This window comes from Dipteris shenzhenensis, chromosome 16 (genome assembly GCF_047967505.1).
Source record: "Dipteris shenzhenensis isolate YYH24624 ecotype China chromosome 16, Dip_SZ_1.0, whole genome shotgun sequence".
Lineage (NCBI taxonomy): Eukaryota > Viridiplantae > Streptophyta > Polypodiopsida > Gleicheniales > Dipteridaceae > Dipteris > Dipteris shenzhenensis.
The window spans coordinates 51,180,357-51,197,057 of record NC_141611.1 but is presented as its reverse complement, the minus strand read 5'-3'; the positions used below and the strand labels follow the sequence as shown (position 1 = coordinate 51,197,057).

General features: G+C 39.8%; 1 pseudogene; it reads right to left on the bottom strand.

Moving 5' to 3' along the window:
- Positions 1-339: 339 nt before the first annotated feature.
- Positions 340-1,005, bottom strand: LOC147893094 (uncharacterized; annotated as a pseudogene).
- Between the last annotated feature and the right edge of the window lie 15,696 nt (positions 1,006-16,701).

The window sequence follows — 16,701 nt, the reverse complement described above, 5'->3', positions numbered from 1 at the left end:
TTGAGAGATTTTCTTCTTGAGACTAAGGTTCGACCTTCAACAAAGCTCCTAAGCTTGGCACTTCCTCACGTACTCAAGACCATAGTCCAACGCAGCCTCGACGGTACTCACGTCTGCAACAGAGACCTCCAGCCTTTTTCCAACGATCTCCAACAAGAGCGGCTCTTCGACCAGACCTCTCCAGCAAATAACAGTCGCATCAACGCAGCAAACGATGTGCATGGGAGTTTGTCGCAAGGCTGCACTACCGTTGATGCTCATGAGGCCCTGCTGACTTGTGGAGAAGGCTCGTTGGTGAAGCTCTATCGTTGGAGCTTTGGCTTCTGCATTGTTTGAAGGCTAGTCGGCTGGTGGAGATGCAAGAATAACCACATTTCCTGAAGGTACAGAAACTGTCTCAATACGTTTGGGAAACTTCTTCCTTGCTTCTTCGTCAGTGAGGCTAGGAACCACCATGCAACGGTCGCTCGGCTTCCAATCTATAGGCGTTGCTACACTAAGCTGGGCAGTGAGTTGGAGTGAATCGATGACTCTCAAAATTTCACCAAAATTCCGTCCAGTGGTAGAGATATACAAAATAGATGCCTTGAGCTTCTGATCGAGGCCGATGATGAGCACGACATGGGCTGTAAGGGGGATGCCACAAGAATCCTTCTCGTCTTGCAGTACCCCTAAGGACTCCGCAGCCTGGAAGGATGAACAATGTCGTAAAAGTCCGCTGGCACTTCGAGCTCTGCCAGCACCTTTGTCAATGGGATCTTATCCTCATCTACGAGCTTGATGATTAGGCAGCTCCAGCCTCACTCGACTCACGCTCCCAGCATCCTCCTCACCACGCGCCACCATCCTCCTCACTGCGTCGTCATCATCCTCCTCACCACGTCGCCGTCTGCAAGAAGCTTCAAAGCTTCCATTTCCTTCTGTTCTAAGGTCCTAACCTTAGGACACGTGGCAACCTAAGGTAGAGACACGTGGTAGATAAGCCACTCACCTTGGGTTAGTCATACAGTTAGGTTTTGGCCAGTGTCAGGTTACAATTTACTATGGTTCAGTTTCTATAGGTTTGGTTAAGTTTTGGTTGGGTCAGAAGATTGCCACATGGCATAGGACCACAATAACCCCTTGCTAAAAAGCACTGGTTTGTAAGGAGCATGTGACTCTCTGTGCCACCTCATCATGCCCCCTCTTCTCCACAGAATCTTCAACAATGCGTAATTTGCAATCTAGGAGGAGTTTGCACACTCTTCAAAAAGGAAAAATAACAGGTTTTTTGAGCTCTACGTGCCTGTCAACTCAGATTTTCCGTAAGCAATTAGACACTGCCAGATTTGAAATTATCTTCAACTGGTAAGACCTTTGCAATGGCAATACGCACCCCAATTGTTGAGAAGTTCACTGGGGAAGGATTTCACACCGGGTCAATACAAATGAGGTATCTCCTGATGCATCAAAAGCTTTGGAAGACTATAAAAGAAGACATACCCACTGCACAAAATGATGCTTGGAAGGAAAAAGATGAAGCAGCACTATCACTCATTGGTTTGCACTTGGGTCCAAACTTGATTCATCATATAGACTCCAAGGATCATGCCAAGGATGCGTGGGATGAGTTGAACACAGTGTCTGGTGCAAAAGCTAAAAACCAAGAAATCAATCTTAAGATTGAATTCTATGGTATGCACATGGGCTTCAATGAATCCATGGCACAATTTGTCAACAAAATGAAAAGCATTATGACCCAACTAGAAGGCATAAATGCAAAAGTAAGGGAAAAAGATGCACTTGCAATTCTCCTTAAAAGCATGCCTACAGAGTATAGCTCACTGACAACCACTTTGAAGAATTTGCCAGATCCAAAGTCTGAGGAATGTGTATCCTCTCTTCTTGAAAAGAAAGAGAGTTGAAGGTATCGACATCAACATCGGCAGCTACATCAACACGCAACAGCTATAATGAAGATCAAGCATTGCTCATTAAACCATCAATTACCATTGCGGAAGGATGGGTCACTATCAAAGTGATTGCAAACTAAAGAACAAACCAAAATGTCACCATTGCAAGAAGCTGGGACACAAGGAAGAAGATTGCAGATTGAAGAGCCACAAGTCAACTACATGGAGTCATCATCAAGCCATGAGCAAAATGACAAGAACAACATGTATTGAGAAGCAACATTGTTGCCACCTTCAGCCCATATGTTTGTAAATCAAACCTAACCACCTGAGAGTAGCCATGTAAGCACCCAGGGGAGGATTTGATCTTGTAACTCACATCTGACCACCTTGCAGTAGCCAAAGGATCATGGCATTAAGGGGAGGTGTTGAGAGTTGTGGTGCCATGAACACATAATTAGAGGCTAAGGTATGGTATAGGAAAGAATCAAAGTAGCCACCCTAGGATGTGGACTACATGATGTGGAGATGTGGATTGAGGATATCCACAAGGAGAGATGTGGATGAGAGGATCCCACATGGTTTGACTATTCTAAAGGCTCTCTCTATATAAAAGAAGCCTATCATGTATTGTTGATTACACATTGCAATAGATTGAGTGTTTGCTACCCTATGTCTCTGTTGTGGTGCTTTGATCCTCCTTGATCCCTCACTTTGTCAGTTTTTCCATAGGAAAGGATACAAACTGTTCCTAGGATGTCTTGCTCGTCATCCTCAAAGGTCATTTCCACGTCTTTTCTACCACCATTGGTGGCAGTCCCGTGCATGATTGGCATCGTCAGTGCTGATGAAATATTCTCTTTCATGCACTCCACATCAGTCATCTCGCTGTTTGGATATGGTGGCGGGATGGATTTGGCGGCGATGGTGGTGGCGACAGCCCTAGCTTGGCCATTGCTAGAGGAAGTTATCCTAGGTCTCTTGCAACAATAAGAATTAAAGTGCCATAAGTTGAAAATGATACAAGCCTAAACATGGAATTTTGTAACATAGATGTATTGAATTAAAAATTATATAGTCACTCATACATCAACAAAATAAAACTATCAGCTAACTTCAATGCTTTGAATTTTTTTTAAAGTGTATATGTTTCTCTTTCTACCTTGATAGCAATCATGCCACCAGAGAGGAGGTTGAAAACCAAACAATGCGCACAAGTATGTTACTAGAGTTGGGTGCAATGCATTGACTTGTAAAATTTGCCATAAAGTGTTGATAGGATCAAGCACATGAATTCATTTGCATTTCTTACAAGATCATGCTAAGCAAATCGAAAAGTGTCATGGGCTAGGAGTTGAGGCAGTATAGAAGATCTACTGGGCATACGAAAAGATGTAGACAGTATGGTGGATGATATAGCATTACGTCAAGAATCCCAGTGTGAGGTGGAAGTAAGTTTATGGTTCGATACCAGATGTCCATGATGGGTCGGCCACTAATGCTGGACCAAGTTGTGTGACTCCAACTATGGAATGTACCAATAGTACATATGGTCAGTGTAGTAATGTGTCAAGTTTACATGCACAAGTCCACTAACAAACATTAGAAGCATCTTTTAGATCACAATCTAAGAAATAGGTGCAACAAGATGTTTTTGAGACTATTTGTCACACTGGCTGCCCTTTGAATATGATGCAAATTCCCCATTGCAAAAAGACCATGACTTTTGTAGTAGCAAGTGTTGGTTCTAGCTTTACTATGCCATCGTACAATATTGTTCAAAATGACATGCTATTACAAAAACACAAAACTCAAAATGCATCAAGTTTTTAATGCTAGCATTGAGAAGACACCTTGCACCCTTGCGAGGGATGGATTAGGAACGTGTCAAAGAGACCTTTAATTAATATCATGGTTGCCATGTTCAAATATAATTCTTTTTGTAAGTCTATCTAATTAACATAATGGAAGAGGGTTTTTCATTTCTCAAATCCCATACCTGACAATTTTTTAAATATATTTTTGAGTACCTATTTCCAAATATGTATCTAGTAGTATTATATAAAGCTCAATGCATTGAGACTTTGGTTTTCCAATCTATCAATTCTATGCGAGCAATGCATTGAGGCTTTGGCTCTCCTATGCAAGCCTCTTGTTCTCTACTAGTATGCATTGATGTTCAAATACGACATCTTGAATTGTGATGGAAGTAAAGGTGAGATCTCCCCTAAGAGGGCCTTGACCTTGTTCTAGTTCTCCCTCTTCCAGCAGTCCCATAAATAGATCATTGTAGTTCATAAAGCCTACAAGATATAAAAAAACATCAACATACTATATATTTAAAACCCTCAATAGGGAATCTTAAATGTAAGAGACTTGAAAAAATGATAAGGACTTTCAAGTTTTGTAGGTAGTAATTGAACCATATGCACTAGTGCTAGTGCTGGTGTGTATCTAACCACATTTGTTTGAGGCTTGTTAGCAAAGTCAATGGGATGACCCAACATGAACCTTGCATATAACATTTTTGCAAAATACAATGCAGTAGTTCCACTATGTGGTCTATTTGAATGCATGCTCTTGAAAAGAAATAATGCATTCTCAAGAATGGCTTGGTCTATACAGTTCTTTACGGGCATTCACCCATGCTCAATATTAGCACCATTCCAAATTGATGCGATCTACTCATTGGTTTCAAAAATTCTATCTTTTCCAACTCCAACTTTGATGGCCATGATAGGGCCTACTTGTGTGATTGCTTATGCCTCTGCCCTCTTGGTTTGGACACAAGGTAGCATTGGACGCACCTATTGAAAATTCATTACTCTTTTGGAATGACTACCTTAGTCTTGTGCCTCATATGCAGCTTGTGTAGATGATTGCGAAGATGGCACCATTGCAAATTTTCTATGGATTTAAAGAAACCTAAAAATAAATTTCAAATAAATATGAGCCATAAGGACATACTGTAATTGACAAAAAAATAATGGTCTGCATGAATACAAGTTGGAACAAGGAATGCATGTTTTGGTAAATAATAAAACAATTTTGAGACATGCATGCATGAAATACGATTGCAAAAAAATTAAAATTCAGATGCATGGTATAATTTTGGAGCCATTGAGGCATGAATTATTATTGCAAAAAAATCAAAACTCTTCAAAATTTTAGACAAATGGTGTTATAATACAATAGCCCTTGACAATCAAATCAACAACTTGAAAATTCTAAAGAAAGAGCTACTTCTTTGTCAAAAGCGCCCCTTCATCTCTTCCATGGGTCACATTACTTCATCCTCATTAACCTTGTAGGAGTGCAATTTGGTCAAGATATCTTCCATACTTGCATGCTCTATTGAATTTTCAATTTCATTTCTACTAATGGTGAAGGGAGCCTTTATAGACCTAGTGCAAATTCATCACATGGTATAATTAGGCTACCATGCGATAAAGTAGTCAATCCCATGATGCAATGTGGTATGCTGCCACATGGCAGACATGTTTCATTCTTACAAACTATAAGATAGTGCATGCTAACATTAAGATAGCATTTGGTATATCAAAATCACCATCTGGTAGCTTGAGAGTACCATGCGATATATTCTATAGATATTGTGTGAGTTTCAAGATACTTGGTGTATCATTGTGCAATTGGTTTCTTCCTGCTTGTTGCAAAAGAACACAAATTTTGTGTTTCAAACACTTTAACAAATTAAAAATGTTTAAAAATGGAATTTAAAGATAAACAATGTACTAAAAGAACCTTGGTCTTGTGAAATTGAGTTTTCTTGTTATATGTAAAACGTCCAAGATTAGTGTATCATGTCCATTGAGGACAACATGGAAGGAATGCAACAAAGTAGCTCATTCCCATGGTATACCATCATAATTGTACATTTTTTAATTCCATGGGCTCGTTCTTGTCAAAATTTTATACATTATGCATGTGTAGGTCCCATGATAGAAATGGTGTTTGATCCTTATGAAGCTTTGAAATTATATGGGCATTATTTAATCAAAGATCTATGCAAGGTTTCATGACCATCAAATGCACAACTATATGTTTTAAGCATATCAATGCATAATTACTTTAAATTGTACATCATGCTTGATCAAGAATGAGAAAATGTGCAATTCCTATTGGAGGATCAGAGGAGGCAGTGGGGTGCACAAGATAGCTAACTATACTCTATGTTGTATTGAACATAAAGATGAATAATGCATGAACCCTTTAGGGTTACGGTTTTGTTTTAGCACTATGTCCTTATGGCATGGTGTAATTTACACCATCCTTAACACCCTCTCTTAAATTTTATTGGGTAGAGGGTGCATGTACAAGATCTTTTTTTGGATTTTTTTGTTGCAAATGATGGAAACCAAAACTAAAAAATAAAGAATGAAAAAAATTAGAGTAGCACATGCATGTGGGTAAGAAGAGGTGCAAGATCTTTTATGGGAAGTTTTTTGGGTGCATATGATGGAAACCAAAACTAAAAAAGAAAGAATGAAAAAACTAGAGTAGCACATGCATGTGTGAGCGTAGTGACTATGAAGCAAGAGGCTATACAATGAGTTCACAACTTAGATCCTATACAAGATCTTCTTTTTGGAATTTGTTTGGTGCATATGACCGAAACTAAAAAAGAAAGTAAAAAAATTCAAAGTTGTATGTGTATGTATGAGCAATACTACTATAGACGGCTATACAATGAGTACACAACTTATATCCTATACAAAAATGCATATTTCTCCCGCTTAGTTTGTAGGTTACCTTTCACATTTGGGAGCAAATCTTAGAAAATATGTTGAAGGGATTAGGGAAGAATGAAAAAAAAAATGTTATGGAAATTACATTTCTAATATATATTGCTTAGGATATTATTATTTTAGTCAAGTGTGACTATGGCAAAGTACTCCATAGGAGCGCATCGGACGCGGCGGGGGTCCTAGTGGATACTTTGTGTGGTTGGTTGGGGACACCTTACTAGCTTGTGTTTTGCCATGCTAGATGGTCAGTATTGTGGGTGATTCCATGTTAATACTGATGTTGCTAGTGTTATTGGTGTTGTGCTTGATTATTGTGCTTTGAGCGTGGTTATGTTGGGATTGGTTGATTCGGTGATTCATTCAATCGATTGTTAATAACTAATGTAACTGGCGGCTTGAGTACAACTGATGGAACTCATAGCGAGGATTGGAGTTAGTGCGAGGGTACCGATTGAGGTGTCGCACAGTGCATTATTTATGGCCATGGGCCAATTTTTTATTTCTTTATTATTGCAAGTTTGAGCAATATATTTCAAAGTGGACATAATTAAAATTTGGGCCCAAAGATGGCTATGTAAAGAAAAACCCTCATTTTGGAGGAGAGGGATAATTTTGGCTCCTTGGTTCTTTTATAAAATATCATAAATACTCTAGATGAGGAAGTGTGAGCCACTCATCTAGGGAGGGGAGATTGTACCCAATTTGTTGTCGCTTTTGTGGTGTGATTTGTGTTCTTCTTCTCCAATTGATTAAGTGGTGAATTTTGTGTGGAAGAGTTTACCTTTTGGTTTCAGTGGTATCAGAGCTTTGGTCACGCTCTTGTGGAGAGAAGAAAAGAAAAATTTTGTGATAAGAGCTCCTCAGAGTGGTCCACCTTGGAGGGGAAGGGGAGTGGTCGAATCAGAAGAGCCTTCAAAGAGCGTGCCTCAAAGTCCACGACATTAAGTTTGAGATCAGTACTCAAAAAGTACACATGTTCTAAACTCTGTGGAACCTACTGGATGCCTGCTTCAAGATCTGGCACTAGACCTATGCTGCCCATCTACACAGTCTGCACTGCCTGTAGCTCTAAGCAGCCGTCGGCCCATCGAATGAGCCGCCCTTGCACCTCTTGGAAAATACGCGCCCACTGTAACACAAAATCCGAGTTCTCTGCCTCGCCCATTGCCTCTATGATCTGACCCAATAGTCCAGCACTGAGCATGCCAGTGCTCCCATCTGCACCTCTGAAATCCATGTGCCCATTTGGTAGACTTGCTCATTCAAGGTAGTGACCATTGACCAATCCCAAAAGCAGTACCCGTGCGAACTTTGAAGTCGTCTCCTAGTCTCAGACTATGCGCAGCATACATCATCATCTGGATTTCATGCCCTCAGGAGTCAGGGAGACAGGACCCTTGGGACTTGGGAGCACTCAACATGCATTGAGTGTAGCCAGCCATCGCTACAGTACTCGACTAGCGTGCCGCCCGCCTGCAGACTACAACAACAAGAAAAACAAGCCCTCTGGACTCTAGAGATTATGGCTCTGCCACTCAGCCTGCGTAGTGTGCGGCTAGTTGCGTTCGCTGCCATACCCGCACCCAGCCCTACCCTCTATGATTCTGGAGCAGCCTCCGTGAGAGAGTTCCAACAGTTGACGCACAACATTCTCAAGTCAAAGGATTCTTTTGACTTCATACAAAACAAGGTTAAAGGACCCCAAGGTTCAAAAGGCCCTTTAAAGAATTTTTTTAAAGAAAAAGAGCTTTAAAGTTCTAAAAAAGAAGATGTTTTCCTTTTGGCGATTTGCAACGCAAGTGCAAGGCCACTCCACCGACTAGCAAAGGCGTACAAAAACAAAAGAGAGCGAAGCAAAATCTGAGGAAGCTTGAATCAAGAAGGTTGGAACCACGAAATCACCATGCAATTAATTGGAGAGCATTTTAGCACAAAGATGACTTCAAGCGACATCATTGCTCACATGTCTCCCACTCAGTCTTTTCTACGTCCGATCAAAAAGTGAGATAAGTGATTTCTTTTGCTTTATATTTCATACACTTAGTATCTTCCACCATCTGTTTCTTACCATACACTCGAATCACACTTTTTCATCCATTTAATTTCTCATACACTTATTATCCTTATTTCCCTCCGCTTCGCTTTATTTGTATTTATCGCATTATCATGGCAAATCAGCCACAACCACCAATGCTCCAAGAGCAGTTAGACACACTTCAGGCACAGTTGGCTGATGAGCGTGAGCATAGGGAGAGATTGGAAAAGAAAATCAATGGTAAGAAAAGGAAGAGGCATTCATCTGACGATGAGTCATCCGATGATGATTTCAAAGATGATCCTATTATCAGGACAGTTAAAGCCACACTTAGGGCACAAAATTCGAGAAAGGGGAGTAAGATAAGTAGAAAAGTGAAAAGGAAGATGCGTGCACTGTTTTGTCTTGGATCAATCAACTAGATGATTATTTTTCAGGGGAGAAATTCTCTAAAAAACATAAGATTAAATGTGCTGCAAATCATTTAGTTGAGAGTGCTGCACTTTGGTGGAACATCACTAAGCACAGTAAAAGTGACCAAAACCTTGGAAGTCTTTTCAAAAGCTCATCAAGAGAGATTTCCTTCCCTCACACTTCAAAGCAAAAACCAGACAATAGTTGGATACTTTTAGGCAATTTGATAAAGAAATGATCTCCACATACACTGATAGGTTTTCACAAACGTTGATCCAACTACAGTCCTTAGAGAAAGTGAGTGAGCGAGACCAATGAAGAAAGTATGTGGCAGGTCTAAAATCTAAGTTGAGACCCGAGATTAACATGTTTCATCCTCGCTCACTGAACTCTGCGATTTCTCTTGCAATGAATTGTGAGAGGAAGAATGGAATCCCAAAGGAAGGGAAAGATTTGGAACGGCCTGTACCCTTCCATAAGAAAAAGAGGTTTGATAAAAAGCCCTTCTTTAAATCTAAAACTAGTTTTGTTCCACAGAAGACAGATTCTTCTTCAAAGCCAAACGGTGGAAATTTTTTAAAGAAAAAAATAAGGTGTTTTAGGTATAACAAGGTGGGACATATAGCTACTGAATGTCCCAAAAGAAAGAAGACCCCGATGGCAAAAGTGCACATGATCGAGGATGAAGCAGCCAAGCAAGAGGGAGGTAAGTATCATTGTCATGCTCTTCTAAAAATGAAAGGTTTCATTAATGGGGCAAAGAGGTTGTTATTCTACATGACGATGGTAGTACACATGATTTCATTTCAGAAAGAGCCTTAGCAAAGATAAACCTAGAGTCATTCTCATCTAACTATAAGGTCAAAGCTACTTTTACCAAGACAAAGTATAATTGCACTAGAGAAGTCAAGAATCTTGAAATTTCAATCAAACCTTACAAGGATAGACGAGACTTTCTAGTGGCACCCCTACAGGGAGTTGATATCATCTTAGGAATGACATCAATATAATCCTAAGAGAGATTATAATTCACATCAGATGTGGATTGAGAAAGACAAACAAGAAATATGTCTGAAAAGTTCTATGAAACCTGAGATCCAGTCCTTTACCCATTCATGATGGGACATGGATGGGCAAGGAGGACTTTTTCAAAGATGGAGAATCGATCGAGAGCCCTTTTTTTGGCCAACTTTGACCTCGACAACGGGCTCCAATTGTGAGTCCCGGTTATCATTCCTTTGAGAATGTGATTTTCGATGCCCAGGGTATGTCAACAGAGGCTATAGTGAAGAGTGTGGAGGGGGGCATTCAACAATAGATTGGAAGCCTTTCAATATTTTACCATACGCAAGCCAAGAGAGCAATTAGGAAACATGAGAAGACATATCCGATTTTGGTGAATATAGTAACGGCTACTCAGCCAAACACTAATCCTACACACCAAAAGTTTCTTTCTCAAATTTTTGATTGTTTCTTAGAGGATTTACTGCGTGGATTACCATGTTCTCGACCTGAAGATCATAGGATAGAAATCCTACCGGGCAATACTCCACCTTGCAAAGCTCCTTATAGAGTCAACCAGCTAGAGCAAAAGGAAATTCAAAAGCAAGTGGAAGAGCTAATAGAGAGAGGATTGATAAGACCCAGTAATTCTCCTTATGAAGCACCTGTCTTACTAGTCAAAAAGAAAAATGGAACCTATCGAATGTGCATAGACTACTGTGCACTAAACAAAATCACAGTGAAGAACAAATACCCAATCCCTAGGATTGATGATCTTTTAGACAAATTGAAAGGGGTCAAGTTCTTCAGTAAGATAGATCTCAAATCCGGCTATCATCAAGTTCGTATGGCAGAAGAGGATATATACAAGACTGCCTTTAGAACTCAAACGGGACATTATGAGTTCCTAGTTATGCCTTTTGGGCTAACTAATGCTCCAGCTACTTTTACTAGAATGATGAACCGAATCTTTCTTAAACACCAAGATTGTGTGGTAGTATTTTTCGATGATATTCTGGTGTTTAGCAAAGACATTGAGGAGCATAAGGAACATCTAAAGCTAGTCTTTTCACTCTTGAAAGAAAATAAATTGTACATAAATTGTGAAAAGAGTAGTTTCTTTCAAGGTCAGATAGAGTATTTGGGTCACATAGTATCCACCAATTCGAGTAGATCCAAAGAAGATTGAATGCATAGTCACATGGCATAAACCTTGAGATATACACAAATTAAGATCATTCTTGGGATTGTGTAGCTTTTATAGAAAGTTTGTCAAGAATTTCACATACATTGCACATCCATTGACAGACCTTCTTAGCAAAGCTAAGCATTTCTTATGGACTTAGCATCAAGATAAATCTTTTGTAGCTTTGAAAGAAGCTCTCACATAAGCTCTTGTGTTGCAACTACCCAATTTCTCTAGACCATTCTTTGTAGTTGTAACCGATGCTAGTGAATATGGAATTAGAGTCGAGCTTATGCAGGATGGACATCCTATAGCATATGAGAGCCAAAAATTAAAACCAATGGAATGCAATTATAGTACTTATGATAAAGAATTAACCGCTATTGTGCATGCCTTACGAATGTGGAAACATTATTTGATGGGAGCTGAGTTTCTTATAAAAATCGATCAGCAAAGTATCGCATTTGTTGACTCGACCACTAATATCCGATAGGCACATCAAGTGGGCATCATTTATACATAGTTTTTAGCCCATGATTCAGGATCAGCAGCCTAGAAAATAAAATGTAGTTGCTGATGCTCTTAGCAGAAAGCCAAGTATTAATCACATCATTACTGTAGAGACCCAGCCTTTTGAAGGTATGAAGATTTCTTACCAAGAGGATCCAAACTTTTCTGATATATGGAACAAATTAGAGAATAATAATTGGAATCCTATGTTGGACTATTCATGCAATGATGGATACCTCTTTTATCAAAAGAAATTATGCATCACTCGACCCTTTAGACAAATTGTAATGGAAGAAATGCACAAACCACATATATGGGACATAGGGGAGTGACTGCCACTTTACAAGGGATAGCAAGAGAATTTCATTGGCCTACTATAAGAAAAGATGTGGCTAAGTTTGTAGCCAAATGCATCACTTACCAAAAGATCAAGAGTTATAAAGAAAAGCCCCGGGATTGCTAATGCCTTTGCCTATTCCTACGCAACCTTGGGAACAAATATCCATGGGTTTCATAACATGTTTTTCCACTATAGTGAATCAAAATGATATGATATGGACGATAGTAGATCACTTTAGTAAGCAAGCTTATTTCATCCCATGCAAGAAGACTTTAACAGCTCAGCATGCTGCACATTTTTTCATCAAGCATATCTTTGTTCATCATGGCTTGCCAAAGATCATAGTGTCTAATCGAGATTCAAAGTTTTGCAGTAATTTTTGGACTGCATTATTTCATAATCTAGGTACTAAGTTAGATTTCTCATCAGGTTTTCATCCAGAATCGAATGGACAAATTGAAATCACAAATAGTACTATTCTAGACATGTTAAGAGCTTATGTGGGAAGTCAACCAAAGACTTGGGACAAATATCTTCACCTCTTATAGTTTGCTTATAAAAATACTCCTCATTCTGCAACTAGAAGAGCACCCTTTGAGATCATCTATGGGAAAGTTTTACCTATTCCTATCACACGATTGACCCATAGAGTGGAGGCAGTAGATGCATTTACCCATACTATCAAAATATTATCAAAAAGGTTCAAGAAGCCATTGCAATCACTCAAGAGAAGTACAAAAAAAAAGATAATGAGAAACAGAAACACATGCTTTTTAAAGAAGGTGATTATGTACTTCTTCATATTGAGAAAAGAAGATTGAAGAGTGTTGAGAAATGGCCAATAATCAAGATGTCTCCTCGTTTTTATGGACCTTTCGAGGTGATTCAGAAAATCAATGATCTAGCTTATAGGCTTGAATTACCTGATAATTGGAAAATACATAATGCTTTTCATATCAGCCTCTTAAAGCCCTTCAAAGGACCTTTACCTATTCATCTTGTTTATGAAGAGGCTCCATTGAGGGTTGATGAAGAAGAAATTCTAGAACCTGAATGCATTATTGATCATCAATAGACCTCAACCCAAAAAGGAAATGTTTGCACTAAATACTTGCTCAAATTTAAGAATCATCCGAGAGATGATGCTTAGTGGATGCCTGAGCAGTTCTTTTGCACTTTTCTAGACCTCATCAGTTCCTATAATCAAACACGCAACTGAGGTCAGTTGCAATCCAAGCAAGAGAGATATTACAAAAATTATATTTCTGATATGTCTTGCTTAGGATATTTGTGGGCGAGTGTAGCTCAAACACATTTATGAACTATTTATCTTTAGCAATGATATAGGATGTATGGAAAACCTTAATGGGAGTTAGTTGTGCAACTGCTGATGAGGCGCGTATGCAAGTTAGTATAAGCAACTACCATATGTAGGAAGTTCGTTGCTCGACTCATATATCTGTCATGCAATATTCCGAATGCGGATATGATGTTTCTGATCAAACTCTATTTTGTCTAGTTCTATGCCTATTCTATATATGATGTTGTGACCGCAGCATTTATAATACAAGAAATGTGTAGTTGTTTTCCTGAATCGACTATCCATATTGCACTAAATTTTGAGTTGATGTGCTCTCTCTTGGAAGTTCTAAATGCATTCTTGAAGATGCTATATTTCTACTAACAGGTAGATTTCAAGATTTTTAATCTCTACCTGTTACACTGGCGATCCTGCAAATAAATTGGGCATTTTGACCGAATGCGGCAAAGGAGTTGAAAGACAAAGAAGGCAATCAACATGTCGAAGCCATAGGCTTTCTACCCGCAATGGGATGGACAATTAGAACGAATGAATCGAATCCTAAAATAGTTAATGATCAAAGCGGTTAAGTCAACACAATCTGCACCTATAAGCAATCTGACCCTGCAAAGCAATTAGCCACTTTCGATGGTGAACATGAGAGAGAGAGCATATGGCTCCTTTGTGTAAATGTTGTGGAAATGGAGTGCATGTGGTAGGACATGCACACACAGCATCTAGTCTATGGAATGAGAACATCCAACACCTACAGAGAGAAATCAATATTCTCTATTATGCTCTCTAGGCACTAAGGAACCTCCAACAAGCAACTGTGAATGGTGGGAATTGTGAAGCACTTCAAGAAATCATCAGCAATGTGTGAGAATTAATCCGCGATTTGCAACAGAAGAGGTAAGAATTCCTTGTAGGAGAAATCATGGATGGAAATGTTGGGGAGCATTGAGGCTAGCTCAGATAATTCAATCTGAAGACCGAAAGGAGGAGGAGTTGAGCAATATCACAGAATGTTCATGGAGAGAGTGGTAGCGGATGTTAGACACGGAGGAAATGGAGTCATCTCCTTGGTGTATCAATTATCTGTACTTTATAAGGGCCCGAGCAAGGGGTCGTATTGATGCAAATGAGGAAGGACCTACCGAGACGGTTGGAACGCAAGATGAGGTAGGAGAACCATCTGGAATCTAGCCAGAATTGGATGAAATTGCTCTGAGTTCGGAAGATGTCTACTAGGTTCCTGGTAACACAACGTCCGGTGAAGATCCTTCCACTAGTTCTGGAGCAAGCTTAGAATACCAAGATGCAGTTAATGCAGAAAATCTCACATGGTCTCCATAAAAAACCTTCATTCGGGCAACTTTTGGGTACCACGCAACATTTGGGCTGTATGTAGGAGCTCAAAAGCCATTGTTTGATCCACTCTTGAGCAAACCCTACCCAAGGAGAGCAAAACCGGCAGTTCCAATCAATCTAGCAGGTCAACATGCAGAACCCCAAAGTTCACTCTGCTAAATTCAGTGGCAAGACAAAATAAGACCATGATAGTCACATTGGGCCATTTGAGTCCCAATGGGTAGCAAGTGGTTTCGAAGGTCAGCTTGGCGATGCGGTCAAGAAGGAACAATTGGCAGCAACCTTGGTGGGCAAGGCCATGAGCAGGTTCATTCAATATGGTATGAATCACTTTCCGGATTATGATGCTTTTCTGTCAAGATTCAGACAAGAGAAAACACTAGAAGCAATACTCAAGAAACTCCGACAATTGAAACAAAAGGATCTATTGGTAGAAGACTATGCCCAGAAGTTTCAAAATCTAAGCCAAAGGCTAGCCACTACTCAAAGACCGACTGAGGAGAAATTGGGGGATTACTTCTACAAAGGGTTAAATAAGGAATTGAAAAGCACTGTGGCGGGAAGGGATACGTTGGCAGGAGCCGACGACTTCGACAACATGGTCGCAAGTGCACAATGGGCAGAATGGAGATTTGGCATGACCAAAGGCAAATCAAAGAAGGGGAAAAAGAAGGATGCAGAAGATTCAGATTCGGACACAGATTCGGACGAAGACTCTGACATTGATAGTGAGGATGATGATGTAGAATCCGAGTTTGAGGAAGATGATTCGGATGCTTTGGATGATGAGGACATGAAATCCAAGAGAAAAAGAAAAAAGGAATCCAAGAAGGGAAAGTCCAAGGGGAGTTCCAAGTCAAAGAAAAAGTCAAAAGCTTCCTCAAGGGATGAGAAGCTAGAGAAAAAGTTCAAAAAGCATTTGAAAAGTATGGGACTATCAGAAGCCGGTTCATCTAAGAAATCTCAATGTGAGTCTTGTCTCAAACGAAATCATGACAGTGCCAATTGCTGGTACAATTTGAATTATAGGGGGTGATTGCCTCCTCACATGCAAGCTACTATAGCACATCGACACAACTTCCTACAACCAATCAAGTAGGGGTAAATGAGAATGCTAATTAGATGAGAAGACTAGCATATCAAAATTGGGGAAATAATCCTTGACAAGCCAATACAAGTAATGATGCACAAAATTGCACATATTGTTGAAAAGCTGGACACACGCAAGGTCCAGGATGTGAACTCTAGTGTAAACACCACAATGAGAGGGGCATCTCGATTGTTCAATACTAGACTCGATCACAAATGCAAAATCCACCTCGTCCACCACTAGACCAGGCCAATGCTGTGATAATACAGCTTGAGCAGAATGGGGTAGAGGAAGGACTAGTGAAATTGAAGCAAACAAAATTGAAGCAAACAGTAGCACAAGAGAAGAAGGTTATGGAGCCGGTATTGGCTATTTATGTGATTGTTCAGGATGTAAGCAGGAGAGTGACATGTCAGAAGGACAAAATGATCCGGCAGCACTGGCTATAACAAGGTCTAAAGGACCAATCCCAAAGGAAGAAAAAGTGCCAATGGCAGACAAATGCAAACACCCAATCGATTGGGATGAGCAAAAGAAAGTTTGACATGAGGTTCTTAAAGCCTTGGATAAGGTAAATGCTGATAAAAAGGTCAAGTGGGCATTGATGGACGCCACACAACCCATACCTGCTAAAGTAAAGATGGATGAATCAGTACAACCAGCAGAGAACAAAGTACAACCTCAACGTGCAAATCCAATAATGATTGAGGTGGAACCAAAGGAAGATTAGGGTGATAGCAAAGGGAGCATAGTACAAGATGAGGTATCTAATATGCAAGATGAAAGCTAGAAAGT